The sequence below is a fragment of the Chenopodium album genome, chromosome 24 (genome assembly GCF_948465745.1).
Source record: "Chenopodium album chromosome 24, dcCheAlbu1.1, whole genome shotgun sequence".
NCBI classification, from domain to species: Eukaryota; Viridiplantae; Streptophyta; class Magnoliopsida; order Caryophyllales; family Amaranthaceae; genus Chenopodium; species Chenopodium album.
In genome coordinates this window covers 12958804-12966736 of record NC_137857.1, presented here as the reverse complement: position 1 = coordinate 12966736, position 7933 = coordinate 12958804, and positions in this window count along the sequence as shown.

Sequence of the window (7933 nt, the reverse complement as noted above, 5' to 3'; positions counted from 1 at the left end):
TTGTGGTAATGTGAAACTATACTATGGAGATCAAGTTTAGGGAGAAAATCAATAATAAGAAGGCCTAGGGTCATAGGTTCACCAATAATTAATATTCCGGGATAAAACACAACAAATAATAAATCAACATTGCATAAATAACATGATTAACAGGCTCTCGCAATTTATTAACCAACATAGATCTAACAGGCTCTCGCAATTTGCTAGATCTAAGTTCCTATTGAAAATAGCCTTTAATATCAAATTAACATCTGCTCGATTCATCAATTCAATATCGCTAGACATTCACAATCAAATTACATCTGCTCGATTCATAATCCAATTGCGAAGAATTAAAACAATTCAATAAGAAATTATCATGCAAAGTCAATAATCAACAATAACAAATTATCCCTTCATATTAATTATGGATTCCCCTAAACCCTAGAATTAAACTACTCGGACATAATTAAATCTAAAACATGCATAATAATAAAGTAAGCCATAGGGAAATTAAAAGGAAGAAATTACTGAAATTATTGAAATAGAAATCGTACCAAGACGGCGAAATTACAAAGTAGTCGAGATCAAAAGTAAAGTAGAGAGAAAAGTCTAGAGAGAGAAAGTATTAAGTAGAGAGAGAAAGTGAAAAGGAAAGAGTAAGTAATAAATTACAATCCTAAACGTACTTAAACGAAAATAATTAACAACTCCTAATTAGAACTAAATGCCTCGACAAAACAGGGCAACCCAGAAACACGCGCCCGATCGGGCTAAGGGCCGCCCGATCGGGCGCGCCTTTAGTCATATTCCCTCTTGCTGCGCACCTTGCCCGATCGTGCTAGGCCTCGCACGATCGGGCGCGCCTAGCACTCGAGGCTTGGTGCTTCCTTGCCTTGCCCAATCGTGCTATGCTTGCCCGATCGGGCCCTTGTGGCTCCTTGAGGTCCAAACCTCGGTATTCCAAACACCGAGCCCTTAATCACCAGCTCGATGGCTCTAGCCGTCCTTGGGCTTCAACGACGGTCATACTCCTCCAATGCTCGTAGTAGCTTCATAAAATCCCGGGAAAGTGCTCCAAAGGCGCAATTCCCTACAAAACTCAACAACACTACGAAAACACTAGAAAACGCATATAAGTAATAAAAGTGGCTCTAAAGAGCCAAAAACACTACTAATTATGACCAAGGGACGGGGGTAAAATACTATATAAAATGGGCATATCAATGTGTTTCTGAGATCAACAATTGTTCTCACAAACAAACACAAGTCTTTCTGGTACATTTTGTCCTCACTCATGCGCAATCATGGAAAACATCCCAATAACCAGCCAAGCACGCTTAACTGAGAAGTATCTTAGCATATGAGCTCTCTAAAAGAAAGATACACCATTGATATACACTCGTGTGTTTAAAAAGATATACACTCAACCTAATAGTCGACTCGGAATATGTCAAGTCATAACTTGCATTGATAAACAACACTTTCATATTTACACAACTCTATGCACAAGGTCAAAAGGTCTTTTAAAGCTTGTAATGTAAGGTTAGGGTGACAGGGTAGGATAAATTTGGGAATATGTGAGAGAAAAGCCTTGCTAAAAGGGAGCCATATCCTAATAAACCCATGACCAAATATAATGATCACACATCTCCAACAAAACCAACTCCAACACAAATCCACCAAATAATACTCCAATCATAAAAACCAAACCCAACTCTTACAATATTCACTCATAAAAATATGATAATATGGAACAAGAGTGAAAAACAAACTTTGAATTCAAAACTCAAATATTTACATTGAAACTCAAATTTTTCTTTCTTTTCTTTTGATCAACCTTCACTTAGAACATTTGAACATTAAACACCTTTTTTTCTTTTGCTCTTTTTTTCATTTTTTTTCTTGAAGTTCACTTTCTTTTTTTTCTTTTTCATTTTTTTTCTTCTTGAACTTCTTTTTTTTCTTTTTTTCTATCACACTTTTATTTTTCAAATATATATATACTATAAAACTCATCAAAACAAAAATATGATCAAGAACAAAGTACTTCTCAAACCCACCCAAATTGTGCAAATAATGTGCACACTACAAACTCCCTTACCTCACTCACTAATAGCTCCCCCAAGCCAAGCTTGGGACTAGTAACCAATGGGGAAAACATGGCTTGTAATGTGGCTAATAACAATAAAAGGGCACAAGCAACAACATGGGTAGCAAGAAGGGAACAAATGTATCTAAAATCATCTGAAGGCTACCTAAAGAACAAATGCCTTCATCCTCCACATGTGCATAATAGTGAGTTATGAAACACTACTCATAGTTGCAAACCAATACTCAAATTCATTGACATACCAGGAACTAATCACACATTCCTAACCAAATCAACTAGTCAAGCACTATATTCACATGTAGTTGGGCAAAATTGACGCATGTTTAGGAATCCAAGTAACTAAACTTCAAATCATGATCAACAAATTCACAATGCTCAAAATCAAATACCAAGAATCAAAACAATTTTCTCAAGTATGGGGCACAGGGAAACATGATTTACAGTTCATTGATTCGTATTTTTTTTTATTTTTTTGATTTTTCAATTTTTTTGTATTTTTCATATAAGGAAAGCAATAAACTAATCTAAAAAGCAAATAAAACTACACTAAAAAGCAGGTAAAAAGAGAGAAAGGAAAGAGAGTTACCAAGCGAAAGATTACCCCCCCAAGCCAAATCAAGCAATGCCCTCATTGACTTGGGAGTGTAACCTACTCCTCATCCTCATCCATCCTCGAATAGCCGCTCCCACCATGGCTAGGACCGGCCCCTCCATAGCTCGAACCACCACCATAACCCGAACACCTGCAAAATAGTTAGGGTCCACATTCCCCCCAAGCCCACCAAAAGGAGCATCGGTTCCATATCCATGGACCGATGAATAGTCCACATAGGTACCATAGGCACTTGGGTCCGTGTACCCCCCTTGGGGAGGTTGGAACCAATCGGGAACGGGAACTAGTGATTCGGGGGGAATAGCCCCCCGACGGGCATAATCATCATACATGGGGTATAAACCCCGCCCTAGGTTCCTCTCCACCACCCCAACTCTAGAATCTAGGGATCCTACCCTAGTGTCCAAGTTCCTAACCATACCCTCTATCCTCCCTTGCCCACTCTCTATCCGGTCTAATTGGCTCCTAAAAGCCGAGAAGTCATACGGGGCGTTAGGGTCGATGTTGTAGTTGGTTGAGGAAGTGGGAATGTCATGTGAGTAGTGTTGGGGTGATGGTTGGTGGAAATGTTGTGGTGGTGAGGGAGGTGCTTGGTGGTGAGGTTGGGCTTCTCCTAGGTCTCCTAATTCGAAGGTGTAGGAGGGAAGACCCTTCTCAAATTTAGTTATGGCCGGGTTAGGCAAAGTGAAGGCATTCTCCCGTCTACCCGACTCCCTATGAATAACCCACCAAGTGTCACCCCCTATCACATTTATCCAGTTGAGCCCTCCTAAGTAAACTCCATCCATAAGGGTTGGGCCGGCTACCTTACCATCGCCGCTAGGGGTCCAACCTAGGTGTTTGACCGCTATGTGGGTTACTAACCCTCCAAAGTAAATCGGGACCCTAGACCTACTCGACTCGGCCACATTGGCCACCCGTTGGAAATGTTGGGCCATCCTATGAACTATGTTCAACTTGTCACTCCTAGGGATCATATAAGACCCTAACAATTCTAGTTCATCTCTCCTAACATTCGCGGGTTCATGCCTCCCAAAAATGGTGAGGCCAACAAACCGTTGCCAAAGTTTTGGCACGGGATGTTGAATCCAAGTGCCCTTGGCATGTTGGAGGTTTAAATTGGGGTTCCCCGTTAAAGCATGATAAACAAAGGTGATGTTATCTTGGGGTGGTTCAATTGGTCTATCCGATTTTAAATCAAACAATTTTCCAAATTCTTTCAATGACAATCTAATATCATTATTGAACAAACGAAATTGAACATGAGAGATTAAAGCATTTGATTTAATGACATTGAAACTAGAAATAAATTCTAAGGTCAAATAATCATATGTATCATAGTGTAATTTGAACAAACCATTCATGCCTATTCCTTTAAACAATTTTTCAACAAATTTATCAATTCCTAGTCTAGATATTGTAGGGTGATGAATGAAACAGGTAGGAATTACCTGCCTCGCGATGAGGTTGAGCATCCGTAGCCTTTGCTCTTGGGTGGTGATGACCACCCTCTCCCACCCCGGAATTTGAAGCTCCGGGTCAACACTTGGTGCTTGTTGCCTCGAACTCTCACCCCTTTGCATTCTAGACCTCTTTGACGCCATTTTCTTTGATAAATAGTAGGAATTGAAGCTTTCTCTCTCTTAGGGTTTGAGTGAAAATTGAGAGAAAGTGTTGAAAATTTAGTGTAGATTGTAGAGGAAGATGAGAGGAGTTGGAAAATGTAAGAATTTTTGAGTTTGGATGGAAGAATTTGAGAAGATCTAAGATTGAAGTAAGGGTTGAAGGTTTGAAAATGGAGGTTTTAGAGAGAGAAAGTAAGATGAAGAAGATGAAATAAGGAGAAAGTGAGGAAAGAAAGAAGAGGAAAAGAAAATAAAGGGGGACGGCCTGGAGGCGCGCCCGATCGGGCGATCCTCCGAATTTTTTTGAACCTTAGTTGCGCGCCCGATCGGGCGAACTCCGCCCGATCGGGCGCGAACTTGAACGCTGAAATTGCCAAAATTCTTGCCCGATCGGGCAAGCTTTACCCGACATTTCTTTTCCTTCACTCGATTTTCCACAAAAATGCGCCCGATCGGGCGAAATTGTCTCCGAAATCAGGTCTGCTTGCGCGCCCGATCGGGTGTATTCGCCCGTTCGGGCGAATTTTGCTCCGATTTTTGCCTCCTTTGCGCGCCCGATCGGGCGAGCCTCGCCCGATCAGGCCCGTACCTGGCCCTGGGCTCCGAATTCTTTTCTTCTTCAAATTTTTCTAAGTCCTTTACCTGTCAAATTCATACCTGTATAACAACACTAGTAGATGGTAAAATTATCACTCTTCTCACCTCTCTAAAATAAAAATAAAAACAAAGAAAAGGAACTAGCCTAGAAAGCAAGAAATACGGGTTGCCTCCCGCAAAGCGCTGGTTTATCTAGGTCCCGCACGACCTTCTTACCACCTTTGAGCTCATTTAGGAAGTGGAGTTAGGAGAGTCTCCTCCACATCCCTAATAGTATCACCTTCATGATACACTTTCAATCTTTGGCCATTTACCTTGAACTATTCACCCTTGTCATTCACCAACTCCACCGAACCAAACTTATTCACCTTTGTGACAGTGAAGGGACCGGACCACCTAGATTTCAACTTTCCTGGAAAAATCTTTAATCTGGAGTTAAAGAGAAGAACCTTATCGCCCGGTGCAAACTCTTTCGGTAAGATCCTCTTGTCATGCCACTTCTTGGTCTTCTCCTTGTAGATGCGTGCACTGTCATATGCCGACAATCTAAACTCATACAACTCATTGAGTTGGAGAAGTCTCTTCTTACCCGCGGCCTTAGAATCCATATTAAGCTCCTTGATTGCTCAAAAAGCTTTGTACTCCAACTCTATGGGAAGATGACATGCCTTACCATAAACTAGTCTATAAGGTGAAGTACCAATCGGTGTCTTAAATGTTGTTCGGTATGCCCAAAGTGTGTCATCTAGCTTCATACTCCAATCCTTCCTAGACTTGGCTACTACCTTCTCTAAGATCGCCTTGATTTCCCTATTAGAGACCTCAACTTGACCGCTAGTTTGGGGATGGTAACTAAGCCCGGTTCTATGATACACACCATACTTCCTAAGTAAGTTGTCCAGTTGTCTCTCGTGGAAGTGGGTACCCCCATCACTAATAATGGCTCGTGGAACACCAAACCTGGGAAATATGATCTTTTTGAATAGCTTGATGACTACCTTAGAGTCATTTGTTGGTGAGGCTATGGCTTCAACCCATTAGGACACATAGTCTACGGCTACAAGTATGTAACAATTCCCATTGGAATATGGGAACGGCCCCATATAATCGATACCCCAAACGTCAAATATTTCAACTTCAAGAATCCCAGTTTGGGGCATCTCATGCCTCCGCGAAATGTTGCCAGTCCTCTGGCAAGAGTCACAAGCCTGCACAAAAGTGTTAGCGTCTTTAAACATGGTAGGCCAAAAGAAGCCTGACTCGTTAATCTTAGCCACCGTTTTAGAGGGGCCGTGATGTCCACCATAGGGTGAAGTGTGGCAACTTGTAAGGACGCCGTGAACTTCACATTCGGGAACACACCTGCGAAATAATCCATCTGCACACTCACGAAACAAAAAAGGATCATCCCAAAAATAATGTTTAACATCAGAAATGAATTTCTTTTTCTGTTGGTAGGACAAATCAGGAGGTAGAATACCACCCACCAAATAATTAGCAAAATCCGCATACCAAGGGTGATTCTCTACTACTGCATACAGGTTGTCATCGGGGAACGAATCATCTATAGGAAGAAAATCCTTACCCTCATCATACCTGATACGTGACAAGTGATCTGCCACTACGTTCTCTGCTCCCTTTTTATCTCTTATCTCGATATTGAAGTCTTGGAGCAAAAGAACCCACCGGAGTAGCCTTGGCTTGGATTCCGCCTTAGCTATTAGATATTTCAAAGCTGCATGGTCAGTAAAAACAATGACTTTAGAACCAACAAGATATGATCTAAATTTTTCTAAAGCATATATAACAGCAAGAAACTCCTAATCCGTGGTGGCATAGTTGACTTGGGCCTCATCCAAAGTTTTGCTTGCATAATAAATAGCGTGCAAAACTTTATCCTTCCTTTGTCCAAGCACGGCTCCTAGAGCAAAGTCACTTGCATCACACATAATCTCGAATGGAAGGTTCCAATCGGGTGCACATATGATGGGTGCCGATATCAAAACCTGCTTAATCCTGTCAAAAGCCTCAAGACACTCGTCAGTAAAAACAAAAAGGGCATCCTTAAGCAAAAGCTGAGTTAGTGGTTTAGCAATTTTAGAAAATTTTTTGATAAAACGGCGATAAAACCCCGCATGACCCAAGAAACTCCTAACTCCCTTAACATTAACTGGGGGAGGTAATTGCTCAATCACTGAAATCTTAGCTTTGTCTACCTGTATGCCCTTATCAGATACAATGTGACCCAGAACTACTCCCTCTGTCACCATAAAGTGACACTTTTCCCAATTTAAAACCAAATTGCATTCTTCACATCTTTTCAAGATTTTAGCAAGGTTAGTTAGACATGCATCAAATGAAGAACCATAAACACTAAAATCATCCATAAAGACTTCCATGATAGACTCTATGAACTCAGAAAAGATACTCATCATGCAACGTTGAAATGTAGCAGGTGCATTACATAAACCAAAAGGCATTCTACGATATGCAAAAGTGCCATAAGGGCATGTAAATGTAGTCTTTTCCTGATCGTCAGGGTGGATCGGGGGTTGGAAAAATCCCGAATACCCATCCAAATAGCAAAAGAACTTATGATTTAATCTACGATAGTCAATGCACATACGCCACCCTGTAACAGTTCTAGTGGGAATTAATTCGTTTTTATCATTCTTAACAACAGTCATCCCACCCTTCTTAGGAACCACCTGTACAGGACTTACCCATTTAGAGTCAGAAATAGGATAGATAATACCTGCATCAAGTAATTTCATAACCTCTTTCTTGACTACCTCTTGCATATTAGGATTCAACCTACTCTGAGGTTGAATACAGGGTTTGTAGTTGTCCTCTAAGTGTATCCTGTGCATACAAAAATCAGGGCTTATACCCTTGAGATCATCAATACTGTACCCTATTGCCCTTTTGTGGGTTCTTAGAATCTCTAGAAGTTGGGAAGTTTGTGGGTCATCCAGTGCAGTACTAATGATCACATGGTACAATTCC